The 19717-nt window shown below is 46.8% G+C and overlaps 1 pseudogene; it reads right to left on the minus strand.

The window, feature by feature from the left end:
* Positions 1–1909: 1909 nt before the first annotated feature.
* The window catches only part of LOC142297113 (uncharacterized), a 136769-nt pseudogene continuing 118961 nt past the window's right edge, over positions 1910–19717 (minus strand).

A 19717-nucleotide genomic window follows, 5' to 3' on the forward strand; every position in this document is an offset into this window, starting at 1 on the left:
AGGACCGCTACCTCTACCTTTGTTTAATTAATTGTTTAATAAGGCTCAGCCCTGTAAGGAGTTGTGTAGCCTCTAAAGGCCGCTTTTCACGCAGCGATATCGCTAACGAGATATTGCTGGGGTCACGGAATTCGTGATGCACATTCAGCCTCGTTAGCGATGTAGTTGCGTGTGACACCTACAAGCGACCGCTAACGATCAGAAATACTCACCTAATCATTGATCGTTGACACGTCGTTCATTTCCCAAATATCGTTGCTCGTTCTGGACGCCGGTTGTTCGTCAATCCTGAGGCAGCACACATCGCTACGTGTGACACCCGGGAACGACTAACAACAGCGTTCCTGCATGAGAAACAGGAGGAGCAGAGCTAGAGCTCTATAAAATGACCTTGAGCATGCCACTAATATCCATGTGTCTGCACAAAGTGTCAGAAACAGACTCCATGAGGGTGGTATGAGGGTCCGACATTCCACAAGTGGGGGTGGTGCTTACAGCCCAACACTGTGCAGGGCGATTTGTATTTGCAAGAGAACACGAAAATTGGCAGATTCGAGATTGACGCCCTGTGCTCTTTATGAATGAGAGCAGGTTCACACTGAGCACATGACAGATGTGACAGAATCTGAAGACGCCATGGACAATGTTCTGCTGCATGCAACATTGTCCAGCATGACCAGTTTGGCAGTGGGTTAGTAATGGTATGGGGTGGCATTTCTTTGGAGGGCCGCACAGTCCTCCATGTGCTAGCCAGAGGTACCCTGACTGCCATTAGGTACCTGGATAAGATCCTCAGACCTGTTTTGACACAACATGTAGGTGCAGTGGGCCCTGGGTTGATATTAGTGGCCTGCTGGATGTCATTTGGTAGGGCTCTGGCACTGCTCCTCCTGTTCCTCTTTACACAAAGGTCGAGGTAGCGGTCCTGCTGAGTGGTTGTTGCCCTCCTACGGCCCTCTCCAGGTCTCCTGGTGTACTGACCTGTCTCATGGTATCTGCTCCATGCTCTGGACACTGTGTTAACAAACACAGCTAACCTTCTTGCCACATGTGACAACCTGGATGAGCTGCACTACCTGATCAACTTCTGTGGGTTGTAGACATCCCCACATGCTACTTCTAGGGTGAGAGCAATGACAAAATGCAAAAGTGACCAAAACAACAGCCAAAAAGAATGAGAACAGAGAAATGGTCTGTGGTCACCACCTGCAGAATCACTCCTTTATAGGGGGTGTCTGGCTAATTGCCGATCATCTCTATCTGTTGTCTCTTCCATTTGCAGAACAGCAGGAAACAGTGATTCACAATCAGTGATGCTTCATAATTGGACAGGAGGATTTCACAGAAGTGTGAAAGACTTGGAGTTACATTGTGCTGTTTAAGTGTTCCCTTTATTTTTTTGAGCAGTGTATTTATTATGAGAGAGAAGAGGGTAATATTAAGGGGATATGGTGTATATTCTACGACAATACCAGATAGTGGAACACCACAGTCACAGTATCCTTAATATTAGGAGCTACAGAACTCTGACCAAACATCAGACAGAGCTTTGATTTAGTGGTTTCTGCCTCCTTCACATGGGCAGAGGCTTGAAGTCTTTGCAGCCCAGTACCTGCCTCGATGCACTGTGATTTGTGTACAAATCTAGGTGCAATTTACATATGTAAAACCTGACAGTTTACTAAGTCAGTGAGTAGGATCGGACTATTTGTATAGCAGCGATTTATACATCCAGAATATAGTATGCTGATCGTGAGCATTTTTCTGAGTTCTGTGTGGGAATTTTTCATGGGTGCACAGATGACAGTGGGTTTGTTAAGGCATGTTATTCAAATTCTCCTACACAAATTCAAGCAAATAAAACTTATTAACTCTTATAAATCTGTAAATATGAGATTTATTTTCTCTTTAAAAACTTTACACGTTCTAAGAATATGGTTTCTTCTATGTCTAAATTCTAGACATTTAATTTCAACTAAAATACATTGTCTTGCCAGAAAACATCATGGTTTCATTCCTGTGTGACTCCTTTCATGTGTAACCAGATGAGACCTGTTTGTAAAACGTTTCCCACATTGTGAACATGCATACGGCTTCTCTCCTGTGTGAATTCTCTCATGTCTAACGAGACATGATTTATTTGTAAAGCACTTTCCACATTCGGCACATGAATACGGCTTTTCTCCTGTGTGACTTCTCTCGTGTGTAACAAGACTTGATTTATTTGTAAAACCTTTCCCACATCGTGCACATGAATACGGCCTCTCCCCTGTGTGAATTCTCTCATGTGTTATACGACTTGATTTATCAGTAAAACATTTCTGACATTGTGAACATGAATACGGTTTCTCCCCTGTGTGAATTCTCTCGTGTGTAGTAAGAGTTGATTTATCAGTAAAACATTTTCCACATTCTGAACAGGAGTACGGCTTCTCCCCTGTGTGAATTCTTTCATGTGCAAGAAGACTTGATTTACTTGTAAAGCATTTCTCACACAGTGAACATGAATACGGCTTTTCTCCTCTGTGAATTCGCTCATGTGTAGTAAGAGTTGATTTATCTGAAAAGCATTTCCCACACAGCAAACATGAAAATGGCTTCTCTCCCGTGTGAATTCTCTCATGTGTAATAAGATGTGATTTTCTTGTAAACTGTTTCCCGCATCCTGAACATGAATACAGCTTCTCTCCTGTGTGAATTCTCTGATGTTTAATGAAACTGTATTTATTTGTAAAGTATTTCTCACATTCTGTACAGAAGAACGGCTTCTCTCCCAGATGAGATTTTTGGTGTGTAGCAAGACTTGAGCTTTTCGCAAACTGTTTTCCACACTCTCCACATTGAAACCCTTTAACGTGGTCTTGACTTGTACTGGTGGTAACAATCTGCGATTGATCGGGGAAAGGCCCTCGTGGAGTAGAATGATGTGACAGATCTGTACCGCGAGGTTTTGGATGGATCTTAAGGGTGAGGCGGTTTTCTTCTGAAGAGTTTTGCAGGACATCTTCATCTTCTATTTTATAATTTACAGATAACATGTTCTTTTTGGAATTTTCTGTAAAAATTAGAAATGAGTTTAGGATCTTTTATTTTGAAACCACAAAGTAGACACACTCATACCATTCCTTTTAGACTAGAGTCACATGCGCGAGTCTTGCATCGCACCACCGCACAGGAGCAGATTGGCTGCATGTATTTCTATGCAACTGAAGCTCTCGTGTCCAGAGAGCGTCAAGCTGTGCCGGGTGATGCGATGCGAGTCACTCTGGCCTTAAGCTATAAACACACAGGCAGATTTTGATAACACTTTTTGTGCCACAGCAAAAAGAAAAACGTTCTGTACATTTCCAAACCATTTAGTGGCTCAGAAAACCTTCCTTTATCCCTACCACATACACTGCCTGCCTCATTCCAGCCTATAAGGGGGTACTTTGCACACTACGACATCGTAAGCCGATGCTTGCGATGCCGAGTGCGATAGTCCCCGCCCCTGTCGCAGCAGCGATCATTTTTGATAGCTGCCGTAGCGAACATTATCGCTACGGCAGCGTCACACGCACTCCCCTGCCCTGCGACGTCGCTCTGGCCGGCAAACCACCTCCTTCCTAAGGGAGCGGGTCGGGCAGCGTCACAGCAACGTCATACGGCAGGCGGCCAATAGAAGCGGAGGGGCGTAGATGAGCGGGACATAAACACCCCCCCCCCCCCCACCTCCGTCCTTCCACATAGCCGGCGTGAGCCGCGGTGATGCAGGTAAGCTGATGTTCCTCGCTCCTGCAGCTTCTCTCAGAGCAATATGTGCTGCCGCAGGGGAACGAGGAACAACATCGTACCGTCACTGCAATTATGAAAATGTCGGACACTATACCGATGATACGATTGATACGATTGCGACACTTTTGCGCTCGTTAATCGTATCAAAAAGGATTCACATACTCCGATGTCGACAGCGACCCCGGATGTGCGTCACTTTCGATTTGACCCCACCGACATCACAGCTGCGATGTCGTAGTGTGCAAAGTACCCCTAACACTTTCTATAAGAGATGTATTTATCTTTTTAGAAATTGCTGGGCTTTTTGTGGACACAGTGCAGCGAGATGTTAACCTGAAGTCTGTAGGAAAGTAGGAGATGCAGGACACAAGCTATATTTTATCAGGTTACATTTTACCAAACTTTATATTCTTTTTCGTTTTGCCGACAGTTCTCCTGACCCGAGCACGACAGCTTCATGTATTTCTATGCAGCTCTCATGCTCAGGTCAGGAGAGCCGCCGGCTGGTCACGAGTCAAGCGGCAGTGTGACTCCACTCTTAGGTTGGAATCACTCTTGCTAGTGTAAAATTGGTCCGATTCATGCCAGAAAGTAGGATGATTTTAGTTCACTAGTTTCATCAGTGTGCTGTCAGTGTGCAATCAGTTTTTACCCTCAGCAGCTGCTATTCATGTACCGTTATGTACAGGAGCATTTACATTGTTCTCTGCTACATGCGTGAAATGTATTGAGAAAAACGGATGTCCCTAGGATGGTGTATGCGCCGTCCGTGTGACATCCGTTTTTTTCACGCACCCATAGACTTGCATTGAAGAGACTTGTGCGAGAAACTCGCATGCTGCTATTTTTTCTCAGTCCGATTTGGACTGAGAAAAAAATAGCAGATGGGAGCTGCATCATTGATTAACATGGGTCCGGGTGCAATGCGAGATTTTCTCACATTGCACTCGTGCGAGTTAATCGCAAGTGTGAGGCCGGCCTGAGACTGATAAAATACATAACAGACATTTATGATTGTGGCACTACTATAAGATTGTGGTCTCATGTGGCTGAGGGGGCGCATTTAGACGAAAACCCTGTGTGATATTGCTTCCTATAACCAACAACACATTTACTTTATATATCTACAGTAGCTGTCAAACATTTGGAAACTGCATCTCTCAGACATTTACGGCATATACATGTAACATGACATAATCCTCTCAAAGATAAAACCCCTTAAAATTTACTGGAGTCCTTGAAAGTCATTCAGTATCATTCAGCAAACGTTGTGCACACATCCTATAATAATGATGGATCGTTGTTTCCCTTAGTTGAATGCTTCTTCCCCCCTCCCCCTATCTGACCACCATCTTCTGACCTTTTCAGCCCTGTCCTCCTCACCTACCTCCCCTGTCCAGCACCTAGCACATCCCCGCAGAAACCTTGCACACCTCAACATGCACACCCTCGCCGACTCTATCCTCCCACTGTCCTCCATATCGTCCCTCCACGACACAGACAGCGCCACCACTTTCTACAACACCACCCTCACATCAGCTATTGATTCAGTCGCTCCCCTTGTGCATGGCAGAGTGAGACGAATCAATAGACAGCCCTGGCACAACAGCCTCACTAAAAAACTTCGGCAAAGGTCTAGGGCTGCAGAGCGGCGGTGGAAGAAAACGCACTCCCAGGAAGACTTCACCACATTCAAAAATGCAATTCACACATTTCGCTCAGTCCTCACCTCCGCTAAACACGATTACTTCAGAAACCTCATATCCTCTCTAACACACAACCCCAAACAGTTATTCAACACTTTCAACTCCCTCCTTCGCCCACCACTGCCCCCTCCAACCTCCCTCATTTCTGCAGAAGACTTTGCCACCTATTTCCAAGAAAAAATCGACCTAATAAGGCAAGTCTTCTCTGCTCAGCCACCACAACCCCTTCATGTAGCTGACCACTGCCCCTCTCCCATAAACTTCCTCCCCACCATCACCGAAGGAGAGCTTGCACGTCTTCTCTCAAAAGCGCACCTCACCACCTGCGCACTTGACCCCATGCCATCCCACCTCCTTCCCAACCTCACCACCATCCTTACTCCAGCCTTAACCCACCTCTTCAACCTATCTTTAACGACTGGAACCTTCCCCTCTGCCTTTAAACATGCAACAGTCACACCTATCCTAAAGAAACCTTCCCTCGATCCAACCTCTACTACCAGCTATCGCCCCATATCACTACTCCCACTTGCCTCAAAACTCCTGGAACAGCATGTCCATGCTGAACTTTCCTCCCACCTCTCCTCTAACGCTCTCTTTGACAACCTACAGTCCGGCTTCCGTCCACATCACTCTACCGAAACTGCCCTGACTAAAATCACAAATGACTTGCTTACTGCCAAAGCGAACAAGCACTTCTCTATACTCCTACTCCTAGACCTGTCCTCAGCCTTCGATACCGTTGACCACTCCCTCCTATTACAGACCCTCTCTTCCCTTGGTGTCAGAGATCTTGCCCTCTCTTGGATCTCTTCATACCTCTCAAATCGCACTTTCAGTGTCTCCCACTCTCACACAACCTCTTCATCCCACCATCTCTCTGTTGGCGTCCCTCAAGGCTCTGTCCTAGGACCCCTACTTTTCTCTATCTACACATTTGGCCTAGGACAACTCATAAAGTCCCATGGCTTCCAATACCACCTATATGCCGACGACACCCAGATCTACCTCTCTGGCCCAGATGCCACATCTCTGCTGTCCAAAATCCCGAAATGTCTATCTGCTATATCCTCCTTCTTCTCCTCTCGCTTCCTAAAGCTCAATGTGGCCAAAACTGAACTAATCATCTTTCCTCCGTCTCACCTACACTCTCCACCTGATCTATCTATTACAATAAATAACACCACACTCTCGCCAGTACCCAAAGTTCGCTGCCTCGGAGTGACCTTTGACTCTGCCTTATCCTTCATACCACACATCCAGTCCCTCACCACCTCCTGCCGTCTTCAACTCAAAAATATTTCCAGAATCCGCCCTTTCCTCAATTTGCAATCTACTAAAATGCTAGTGCATGCCCTCATAATCTCCCGCCTCGACTACTGTAACATCCTCCTCTGTGGCCTCCCTGCCAACACGCTCGCCCCTCTCCAGTCCATCCTTAACTCTGCTGCCCGACTTATCCACCTCTCTCCTCAATACCACCCCGCTTCTCCCCTCTGCATGTCCCTCCACTGGCTTCCAATCTTCCACCGTATCCAATTCAAACTTCTAACACTGACCTACAAAGCTGTGCATAATCTTTCCCCTCCGTACATCTCCGAACTACTCTCCCACTACACTCCAACACGTCACCTCCGGTCCTCCCAAGATCTCCTCCTCTCCTCCTCTCTCATTCGCTCCTCACGCAACCGACTCCAAGACTTCTCCCGAGCATCCCCAGTCTCCTGGAACTCGCTGCCTCAACACGTCAGACTATCCCCTACCCTTGCAAACTTCAAACGGAACCTGAAAACTCATCTGTTCAGAAATGCCTACAATCTACAATGAACTCGCTGCCGCCCGACCACCGTGCGGAGCTGCCGCCCGACCACCGTGCGGAGCTGCCGCCCGACCACCGTGCGGAGCCGCCGCCTGACCTACACCCCACCTATTGTCTCCTCCCCATAATCCTATAGAATGTAAGCCCGCAAGGGTAGGGCCCTCTTCCCTCTGTACTAGTCTGTCTACTGTAACTTGTATACGTATTTTGTATGTAACCCCCTTCTCATGTACAGCACCATGGAATTAATGGTGCTCTATAAATAAATAATAATAATAATAATAATAATATTCTAGCTTACCACAACAGTAGAATAAGGCTCAGCCCTGTAAGGAGTTGTGTAGCCTCTAAAGGCCGCTTTACACGGGGTCACGAAATTCGTGATGCACATTCGGCCTTGTTAGCGATGTTGTTGCGTGTGACACCTACAAGTGACCACTAACGATCAGAAATGCTCACCAAATCGTTGATCGTAGACAGGTCGTTTATTTCCCAAATATCGTTGCTCGGTCTGGACGCCGATTGTTCGTCGTTCCTGAGGCAGCACACATCGCTACATGTGACACCCGGGAACGACTAACAACAGCGTTCCTGCATCATCTGGCAACGAGGTGGGCGTGTCGTTAATGCTTTCCGCCCCTCTGCTTCTATTGGTGGGCTGTTATATGACGTCGCTGTGACGCCGCACGAACCTCCCCCTTAGAAAAGAGGTTGTTCACCAGCCACAGCGACGTCATTAGGAAGGTACATTCGTGGGACGCGTACCAGCGATATTGTTCGCCACGGGCAGCGATTTGACCGTGACGCACAAATGGCGGGGGCGGGTGCGATCGCTAGTGATGTCGCAGCGTGTAAAGCAGCCTTAAGACACCCCAAATGGTCGCAAACACTTGGTGAGGAACGGTATTTCCACTAACGAACTGTTGGAAAGACTTACCTGCTTATTGGACGTCATCACCTGTGACTACCTGATGAAGATGCTTGAGATCATGGCTATCATTAGAGTAACAGGTTGGTGGGCGGGGAGCAGTGAGAAATCTAAAGTATAACACTTATTCTGCTTTGCTTCACAAGTTTTTATTTGCGACTTGTTTCGATATTGCTTGCTTTATTTTGCTGCCATTAGTTTGACTCTACACTGTGCACATTCTAATGAGCCAGTAGGAGTGAAAAGGGTTAATTGCCGCGCTGCGGTGTAAAAAAAGATGAGTGCTGTATCGTTAAGATGGGACTTTATTCTACGCGTTTCGGAGTCACCGCCTTAATCAGGATCATCACATTTAATGTGAAATGCGATAATCCTGATGAAGGCTGTGACTCTGAAACGCGTAGAATAAAGTCACATCTGGAAGATCCAGCATTCATTTTATTATACATCAGCGCCACAATTAACCATTTCCACTCCTATCGGCTATCACAAAGTATCCTTGATATTGGGGCCATAGCAGCTGATTTTCCAAGGTTTTTCCAGTGGTTGTGTCTCACACAACCACCCCCCCAGGTGAGCAAAACCTAAATTGTAGGTTCTCCGCACCTCACAGATAAGACCCTTTTTTGCGCCTTTGTTTTCCTTCTATCCTACACATTCTAATGAGAATAGAAAAAAACCCATTGCATCAGCAGGTGTGTCCAAACGTTTGACTGATACTGTATGTACAGTGCTGTGCAAAACATTTACGCAGGTAAAGAAATCATACTGGAAAGTAAAAAGGGTTTAAAAGTAATACAAGTACAAATAGTTTGTATTAATCAATCAACAAAATGAAAAGTGAATGATGGAGAGAGAAATGTAAATTCTCCCAGTCGCCTTCATCCTTTGGATTCGGTGACCGACCGTCACCTCTGTTCTCGGGATTCGGGGACCGACCTTCGCCTCAGTCTTTGTGATTTGGGACCGACTGTCACATCTGTCCTCGGGATTCGGAGATTGACTGTTGCGTCCGTCCTCGGTATTCAGAGACTGACAGTCGCCTCTGTCCTCAGGATTTAATGACCAACCACCGCCTCGGGATTCGGCGACCAACCGTCGCCTTCATCCTCGGGATTTGGGGACCAACTATCGCCTCTGTCCTCAGGATTTGACGACCGACCATGTCCCCCCCGTCCTCGGGATTAGGCAACTGACTGTCCATCCTGTCCTCAGGGTTCAGCAACCTCCCACTCACTTCTGTCCCCAGGATTCAATAACCCAGCCTGTCACCTGCATCCTCAGTATTCGTTGACCACCTGTCACCTCCATCACTTTTTCTCGTCACTTGTACACAGGTTATGGAGAAGCTCGGCAGGAGGTTGCTCCAAACATTATTATTATTATTATAGCGCCATTTATTCCATGGCGCTTTACAAGTGAAAGAGGGTATATGTACAACAATCATTAACAGTACAAGACTGGTACAGGAGGAGAGAGGTCCCTGCCCGCGAGGGCTCACAGTCTACAGGAGAGAGGACCCTGCCCGCGAGGGCTCACAGTCTACAGGAGGAGAGAGGTCCCTGCCCGCGAGGGCACACAGTCTACAGGAGGAGAGAGGACCCTGCCCGCGAGGGCTCACAGTCTACAGGAGCAGAGAGGACCTGCCCACGAGGGCTCACAGTCTACAGGAGGAGAGAGGACCCTACCCGCGAGGGCTCACAGTCTACAGGAGGAGAGAGGACCCTGCCGACGAGGGCTCACAGTCTAAAGGAGGAGAGAGGACCCTGCCCGCGAGGGCTCACAGTCTACAGGAGGAGAGAGGACCCTGCCCGCGAGGGCTCACAGTCTACAGGAGGAGAGAGGACCCTGCCCGCGAGGGCTCACAGTCTACAGGAGGAGAGAGGTCCCTGCCCGCGAGGGCTCACAGTCTACAGGGATTGGGTGATGGTACAATAGGTGAGGACAGAGCTGGTTGCGCAGTGGTGTACTGGACTGAGGGCTATTGTAGGTTGTAGGCTTGTTGGAAGAGGTGGGTCTTGAGGTTCCTCCAAAAATCTTGGAGAACTGACTCCAGATCTTCTGTGTAGGACGCTTGTGCAGATCTTTTTGTCTCTTGATTCCAGACAGAAGAGCTGATGTGAGATCAGGGCTCTGTGTGGCCGGATAATCACCTTCATGACTTCATGAATGGGTATTCTGAGCTGCTGGTGAAGATTCAAGGGTCCAAAGATCAGAAGATGCAAGAGTAGTCAGTAAACCGGGCTGAGAGCAGAGCCAGTGAAGTACAAGGCTATATGCACTATAGCTTGGCGCGTGTATTTCCTGTTGTGACCTTGACAGTTTACTGACTACTCTTGTGTCTTCTGATTTTGAATTCTTGGATCTTCCTTTGGATCTTCACAGAATTCCCATTAATTCCTACTCGGCGCTTCTGAGCTAATAACACTGTTGGACATCATCCGGTTTTGAAGGCAAGCAACCATGATGCATTTTTCTTCTGCTGCACCAAATTTCCTTGACTGGTCACTGCGACTACGGTCCTCATTGTTGCCCATTTCTTGGTGCTTTATCTAAGAATCATTAACAACAACTCGACACCCAAATGTACTTTAAACTCTTTGCCAGGGAGGCGCCTTGCTGATGCAGTACCAGACTGTTGTATTGTTGCTGTGCTCAGTCTTGCCATGGTATGAAGTAGTCTTGTGGAGGGGATGGTGTAGCCCCACCGAGCCCCGATCTGGCATCACCCAGTGTGTATAGGATCACATGAAGAAACAGAACAAGTCTCACACAGAAGATCTGGGGTCAGGTCTCCAAGATGTTTGGAACAACCTGCTGCCAAGCTCCTCCACAACCTGTGTACAAGTACTACTAATAATCATTTTTATTGCGCCAACATATTCAGGAACACTTTACATTTCGGAGGGGACTTTTACAGACAATAAAGACATAACAGAGTAAACGAGTAATTCAAAAAATACCAAGAGGAGTGAGGAGTCTACTCACAAGCTACAATCTATAAAGAAATAGGGAAGGAACAAAAGGTGAATGGTAAAAAGTGCTTGTATTGTGTGGTCCGGCCTTCAATAGGGGATTCACATATCGGTGCCTGAACCGATCACCAGCCCGTGTGTGTACAGGTACCGAGGGCTATTAAGTGCATGGAGGGTGCGTAAGAACATGATATAAGGGACCAGATTTGGAAGAAAATGTTGTAAAGGCAGAACGGGAATAGTTAGATAAGTGATAAGCCAGCTAAAGAAAGCCATTTTAGTGCGTGCTTAAAACTGTAGGGTTTCGGAATTAAATGAAGTGTTCTGGGTAGTCAATTCCGGAGAATTGAGCCAGCTCGTGATAAGTCTTAGGGGTACTTTGCACGTTGCGACATCGCACCTGCGATATCGTCAGGGTCAAATCGAAAGTGACGCACGTCCAGCGCCGTTAACGATGTCGCAACGTGTAAAGCCTAGGTGAGAAGATGAACGAGCGTGAAACAGTCAAAAATCAGTGATCTGTGTAGCGTCGTTCATTTTCATAATGTCGGTGCGTACGCAGGTTCGATGTTGTTCCTCGTTCCTGAGGCAGCGCACATCGCTGTGTATGAAGCCGCAGGAGCGAAGAACATCTCCTTACCTGCGTCCCGACGGCAATGCGGAAAGAAGGAGATGGGCGTGATGTTTACGTCCTGCTCATCACCGCCCCTCCGCTTCTATTGGCCACCTGCCGTGTGACGTCGCACAACCTGCCCCCTTAAGAAGGAGGCGGGTCGCCAGCCAGAGCGACGTCGCAGGGCAGGTAAGTGCGTGTGATGCTGCCGGAGCGATAATGTTCACTACGGCAGCTATCACAAGATATCGCATGTGCGACGGGGGCGGGGACTATTGCGCTCGGCATCACTAGCATCGGCTAGCGATGTCACAGCGTGCAAAGTACCCCTTCGAGATGGGAGTGGGATTTTTGGATTATTGAGGATATCAGTCTTAGGTCATTAGTGGAAGGGACACAGACCCTGATTCCAGCGATGTGTCACTTACTGAGCTATGTGTTGTCTCCTCTGCTCCTCTAGCAGTTATACAGAGCTCATGCATCTGCTGGACTACCTGCAGCAGCCAAGTAGTCCTGTAATGATAATCTCCTGCTGATTAATCAGTGCTTTTATCAAAACTACACTAAGCAGCCCAGTAAGGGACACTTCGCTGGAATCAGGATCTCTGCCCCTACATCATGCTGCTCTCATATTAGGGGGCAAAAACCTGGTGACAAATTTCCTTTAGTGTAAAAAATTAAAAATTTTACTTTTTTCCACAAAAATATTGCTTTAACCCCAAATTTTGTATTTTGGCAAGTGTAATAAATAAAATGGACCATACAATTTGTTGCGCTTAGGAGCGAGAACAAAATTACTTGTTACTCGAATTGAGCAGGTCTGACCCTCGGACGTGCTCAATCTGAGTAACGAGTATGACGGAAGACAAAGGGGAATTCGAGAATTTTTACAGCAGACCCCCCCCCCCACCGAGGAGGGCTGAGGAGGCCGGAAAATTACTGAAATGGATGGAAACAGCATTCAAACGTAATGGAAACAGCATGGGGAAGACGCCTGGACACATCTCTGACTCCCAGGTTGCTGCCAGGAAGTAAATAATTGTATATGTATATATATTATATAAAAAAGGTGCAAGGTTCCCCCATTACCAGCCAAGATAAAGTAGACACTTGCGGGCTGGTATTTTCAGGTTGGGAAGGTCCATAGTTATTTAGGTTCCCCCAGCCTAAAAATACCAGCCTGCAGCTGTCATAGAAGTGGCACATCCATTAGATGCACCAATTCTGGAGCGTTGCCCGTCTCTTCCTGATTGCCCAGGTGTGGTGGCAATGGGGGTAATATTTTTCAGACTTGTTGTCAGCTGTGAAATGTCATCTCGCATCAAACCCAGTGAATAGTAATGAAGAGTCATCTATCACACACCCCCATTACTAATCCAGTAAGTGTAAAGTGAAACACAACAGACACAGGAAAAATAGTTTATTTGAATAAAGACTCCCCATCGGTATTCCTCGTTCATCAATTTATCATTTTAAACAAATCCATGAAATCTATGGTGTAGTGGTCCCACGACATCCCCCGAATCGATACTCCAACCTATTCAGAGAACAAGGCTCCATGGATTACTCCTGGTCAGCACCAGACCTGGAGTTTCTAACACGAGGTGACGTAAGTAACGCAATGCGTTACTAAACAACTAATGGAAATTGTGAAGTTGTGATGGTGGGATATGGTGGGTTGGGTATTTATTTTGTTTATATTCATATTTTTATTGGTTTTCAGCGTTTTGCCTTGTTGCTCTGTGTATTCCCCATCTTGTCTACAGTCTTAATCACATTAGCTCGGTTGTCATCTGCAGCCTGGATGTGTCTCTGCCTCTTGATGAATCTCTGCTGACATTTCCTCACCGTCCATTCATGACTCCTCTGCTCTCCAAATGCTGAAAATCACCCCCTGCAGTGCCTCTGTCTCTAGGTCTGGGGGGGGGGGGGGAAGGGGATCTGAAAACCATCCAACCTGTCTTCCTACCCCTGGATATAAGGAGAGGGACTGGGGAGGACTAAGGCTGAAGCAGTAGTTGGGTCCTTTGTTGGATGCTGATGCTACAGTCAGCACCTTGGAGAGACTTGGAGAAACTCTGATCCCTGGAAAAGGCAGCTGGAGGATTGTGCATTTACCCCATTACTGGACAATATCAGTGTTCTATGGACTATTTTACCCTTTGTGTGCTGGATTATTTTAAGGACCTTTCGGTTTGCACGTAATAAGGGTTCTTGGGAATGTTCACGCATCTCTCGCGCTGTTGATGGTGTGATATCAGAGGAGAACCTCGTGCTAGATGTCACTAGTTTTTAACTGGCTATTAAGCAGTCTTCCTGTTACTTATACCGATTGCATATTCAGCGTTTCTCTGTGTGTTCAGCATATCTAAATAATATGATTAAAATTATATATATTGTTACATTATTACTGTAAGAGTTTCTTTGTTAAGCGTTTTGTGGAAGCAAACAATGTTCTGATCTTTGGATTCAGCACACCAAAAATCATAGAGATGACGTTATCGTGTAGTCAGCAATATTGCTGTAGAGCAGTGATCCAGCCCTGAAGGTCGCGTCTGATTTTGTTACTTGACATAGAGAAAAATAAAAACAGTCCCGCTCATTCAGCACCGGAAGAAGAATTTCCTTTACAATTGGTAGGGTACTCCAGTACTAGCTGCTCCCGGGGAATTTCGAGGAATTGTCTGAGGGGGGGAAAAGCCATAAATTCTAAGTTCAGGCCGGACTCAGCTACATTGAGGATCCAGCTGCTCGATGTAATTCTCGCTCAGACAGGAAAAAAAGAGTAAGCCAAAAAAAAGAGTAAGCCTTCCCCCCTACCTGGGTGGTAGAGTCACTCTGAGGGTTTCTTGCCTACCATGAATGGTCCTCCAAACATGAAGCCCCTGCTCATATTTTTCTGGTCTTCCCATTTGTCTTGGTCCCTAGGAGGCCTTCTTCAGCTATATCCTCTTTACCAAAAGGACATTTTATATGTAGGAGTAAATAAAATAGGGAACCCCTTCCTATTATCCATGGCTTTCTCCGGCATATCATCCAATGCCAGGCCGAACAAATATTCCCTTTGACAAGGAATTGAACAGACTCTAGATTTTGACTGAGTTCTATGGCCACCATTTTTACCACAATGCTCTACTGATGTAGCCGACATCTCACGGAGTCCCGAGGTATCAGACAGAATTACCACTCACCTCTGCATCAAACAGTAACGGAGATGTTTTCTCCAGCCTGTTTTGCTTCCTAGCTGGCCTTACGCTTGGTTCACATCTCCGGTATTTTGCCGGAAGCCGGATCCGGCACAAATGCAGTACAATTACATTCATTTACAATGGAAGCGCGACACTATGCGGACACAGGCTTCATACACAACCAGATATGTCCGCATGGTGTTGCGCTTCCATTGTAAATGCATGTAACTGTACTGCATTTGTGCCGGATCCGGCTTCCAGCAAAATACCGGAGATGTGAAACCAGCCTTACAGATCTGGCCATAGCATCATGGATCTGGACATACAGCTTACTGAAATGGCTGGTTTTAAAAGGACCTTGCTGAAGAGTCCCTGCGCTTCTAGTTAGTGAGCCTCATCCCATACAACCTCAAAATCCTCCTCAAAAAGGGAAATTTTCTTTTGGAAGATGATGGTAGGAATCGTTTCCTCTCAGGCCTCCTGTGGTGACTACAGATTCTGCTAACTTCTCTGATGTCTGTGACCAGCGCAGGCAGACTCCCCAATTTGTAGTTCATAGGCAGGCTAACAAGAGTTAATCTCTGCTGAGCTGCTTGTTAGTTTTCTTTGATCCCATGCTGTAGGGGAGTCAGTCACATTCGCTCCACTCCCATATATGCTGGCTGGATGCGTCCTTTAATGCCAGCTAAAGCGTCTCTACACTGGTCTGGTGAGGTGTGGTGATTGAGACTTAAGCCTGCTTTACACGAGTCGATCTATCGTGCGATTGGACGAGCGATCACACCCGCCCCCGTCGCTTTTGCGTCACGGGAAAAATCACTGCCCGTGGCGCACAAACTCGTTTAACCCCCGTCACACGCACTTACCTTCCGGACGACCTCACTGTGGGCGACAAACGTCCACTTCCTGAAGTGGGAGGGACGTTCGGTGTCAGAGCGACGTCACACGGCAGCCGTAACGTAACATCCTGCCCACCTCCTTCGTTCCGCATAGCCGGCGGGTGCCGCTGGACGCAGGTAAGCTGTGTTCATCGTTCCTGTGGTGTCACATGGAGCAATGTGTGATGCCACGGAAACGAACAACCAGCGCCATGTTAATTAAACAATTTTATGAAACCTAGCGACGAGTACACGACTCACGATTTGTGAGAAATACTGCGTCGCTAGGAGGTGTCACACGAGACGACATCGTGTGCGATGCCGGATGTGCGTCCCGAAAACCGTGACCCCGACAATGCATCACACGATCGGTCGTCTCGTGTAAAGCCCACATTAGGGGTTCTTTGCACGCACACTGCGACATCGCTAGCTGATTATAGCGATGTCGAGCGCGATAATCCCCGCCCCCGTCGCAGATGTGATCTCTTGTGATAGCTGCCGTAGTGAACATTATCGCTACGGCGGCTTCACACGCACTTACCTGCCCTGCGACGTCGCGAAGGCCAGCGACCCGCCTCCTTCCTAAGGGGGCGGGTCGTGCGACGTCACACGGCAGACGGCCAATAGAAGTGGAGGGGCGGAGATGAGCAGGACGTAAACATCCCGCCCACCTCCTTCCTTCCTCATTGCAGGCGGGACGCAGGTAAGGAGATGTTCCTCGCTCCTGCAGCTTCACACACGGCGATGTGTGCTGCCGCAGGAACGAGGAACAACATCGTACCTGTCGCTGCAGCGAAATTATGGAAATGACCGACACTACACAGATCACTGATTTTCGGCGCTTTTGCGATCGTTTATCGTGCTTCTAGGCTTTACACGTTGCAACGTCGTTACCGGCGCCGGATGTGCGTCACTGTCGATTTGACCCCGACGAGATCGCAGTAGCTATGTCGCAACGTGCAAAGTACCCCTTACTGTGGGTTGCAGTACCTCATTGCTGTGAGCAGCTGTGGAGTTTACCCTTGTTGGTTGCTGCCTTACTTCTCTTGCTTTTCTCTTTAGTTTCTGTTTGCTCCTGTAAGTTGACAGTGTGCCTGTTTTGTTTTTTCCATCTGTCTTTGTGTTGCAGTCACCCTCCTGCCCCTTCCTTTTGAGGGGACAGATCAGTTTTACTCAGGAGTATAGTAAGGCAAGGATCTCCACCTGCAGGGTAAATCTGGAGGTTAAGGATATCCTAGGGTCTCCCAGCATGAGGGGCAGTATAGAAGTCACCTGTCCATCGTTATCCTATAGTCACATCGTGACAAGGATCCAGACCACACAAATTTCCCTTCTGCAAAGACAGGCTCACCAGATTACCAGCAGGATAGCACCCTAGATTTTTTTTAAGTTAGGGGATACTTCACAAATAGTCTTCTCTAAACAGAATTGACAAAACCTCTTCTTCCACGAGCTAGGTAATCTTTCCTTGCACAGTGCACATTCCTTGTACTTAGTCTTTGCCGTGGTCTTTCTAAGCTTCTCCTGACAAGTAAAATTTAAAAAAAAAAAAAGATTCAGGATGCAAAAAAACCCAAACAAACAAAAACCCCAATGTTGCATTCCCACTTGGATTTCCAAGACAGCAGAGAAATGTAGATGTATATTTATGAATTAATTAACCACGACGCGTTTCGGCTACTGTATAGCCTTCATCAGGTGTAAAATTACATATATATATTTATTATGTATATACAGTACAGACCAAATGTTTGGACACACCTTCTCATCGCTTTGTTATTCTTGAACAAAAAAAAACAACAACATTTATTCAAATATAGTCATCATGTCATCACATTCTGTATCATCAACATACCTCTCCCTGTGTGTAACACGTGGTGTGTGTGTGTATCCATTAACCATATATTTATATATCTGTTCTCTATCATCTACGAGGCGCTGCTGCTAAGTCTTTGGCTTTGTTGTTGTTTTTTTTTTGTTTCTATGGTAATGAATGTTACATCACATGAAAGCCTTATGTGTCTAATATGTTTTCAAAAGTTTGTGTTTGTTGCTTATGGCAACCGTGTTCTACGCACGCGGGAAAACAAAATGGCGGAGTCTAATGTGATATTTACACAACTGAGAGCAGAGGATGATAAAATTCTTCTTTCTGCAAGGAAAGTCCGCAGCGGTTATTCATGGTGACATGTCGCAGACATTGGGGGGGATCAATACCCTTCATATTCCACAGGTAAGAACTGGGTTGCCAAATGTAAAACGGGCCACTTCAGCCCCAATGATGAGGAACGTCCTGGACGTCAGAGAGTGGTTGTTGTTCCGGAGATCGTCGATGCTGCGCACAACCTCATACTGGAGAATCCACCAATTTCAGCTAAAGCAATAGCAGACATTATGGGGATTTCCCGTGAACGTCTTTGTGTTATGATCCATGAACATTTGGACATGAGGAAGCTTCTGCAAAGTGGATCCCCAAATGTCTGACCAGAGATCAGAGAAGCAGCGAGTGACAACCTCCCGCTCCATTTGTCAGTGTTTCCAGACTGATAAGATCTTCCTGGAGCGACCGGTCACTATGGATGAGACCTGGATTTAATTTGTATGACCCTGAAAACAAGGAGCAGTCAAAAGAGTGGAGGTGCAGTGGTTCTCCTCGTCCAAAGAAGTTCAGAGGCAAAAATCAGCCACTAAGGTGATGGCGTCTGTGTTCTGTGTCTGGGATAAGGAGGGTGTGCTGCTAGTGGACTACCTTCAAACGAGTTCCACCATCAATGCAAGGTATTACACTGAACTTTTGGACGAAATGAAGGCAGCTCTGAAGGCCAAAAGGCACGGCAAGCTGGCCAAAGGAATCTTATTCCTGCAAGACAACGCCTCCGCTCACACTGCACAAGCAACCACGGCAAAACCGTGCCGGGCTTCCAGATGGTGACCACCCACCGTATCCACCAGATCTTGCTCCCTCCGACTATCATCTGTTTCCAAACCTGAAGAAACACCTCAAGGGACCAAATTTCACACCATTTCTGATGCCATGGCTGCTATGGATGCCTGGTTTGAGGTACAACCAAAAGCCAAAGACTTATCAGCAGCCCCTTGTATTTATGTATCTATTATATATCCATCTATCTGTCCATTTAATATCTATGTACTATCTATCTCACAGACACACACCTCCTTCAGCTTTGAACTCCTGCAATGACCTTTGGTCACATGATGTAATGTCACATAATTGCTCTTGCAGTGTTATCAGAATATATCTATTTTTAATTACACCCGCACTGTGAGCACTTTGATAAAATCGGTATAATAGCAGAATAGCCGCAGCCTCACTTACTTCATTGTCCGTCAATTCTGTAATTGTCCTGACAATAAGGGGGCGCCAGAGAGCCGTTTCCTGACAATGCTATATATATATATATAGTATATGGACACAGACGCTTGTTGCTCAGTAATGGTTAGCACTGGATTAGAATACAGGAGTATGTGAACCATTCCCGCTATATTGCTGTGCACTGAATGCTCTCTGGATATGGTGATGCGGTATCGTGCCCCTCACATGCGCTGAACACCTCCGCATGCGTTTTTTGTGCATTTTTTTTTTTTTTTAAGTGAATTCAATGGCTGGAAGGGCTAAAAAAAAATTGCAGGAAAAAAAGGACCAACAATTGACGCTGCGTCTTATTTCTGCACCAAATACTGCAATGAAAAAAGAAGCACCCTGCGCACAGCGTTTCTGAATCCTCATAGACTTTGCTGGAGGAGGATAGACAGGTGGATTTGGGCACAAACTTTGCAATAAACTGCACCACGGGCGCAGCGTTTAGACGGGAACA

The sequence above is a fragment of the Anomaloglossus baeobatrachus genome, chromosome 3 (genome assembly GCF_048569485.1).
Source record: "Anomaloglossus baeobatrachus isolate aAnoBae1 chromosome 3, aAnoBae1.hap1, whole genome shotgun sequence".
In the NCBI taxonomy this organism is placed as follows: domain Eukaryota; kingdom Metazoa; phylum Chordata; class Amphibia; order Anura; family Aromobatidae; genus Anomaloglossus; species Anomaloglossus baeobatrachus.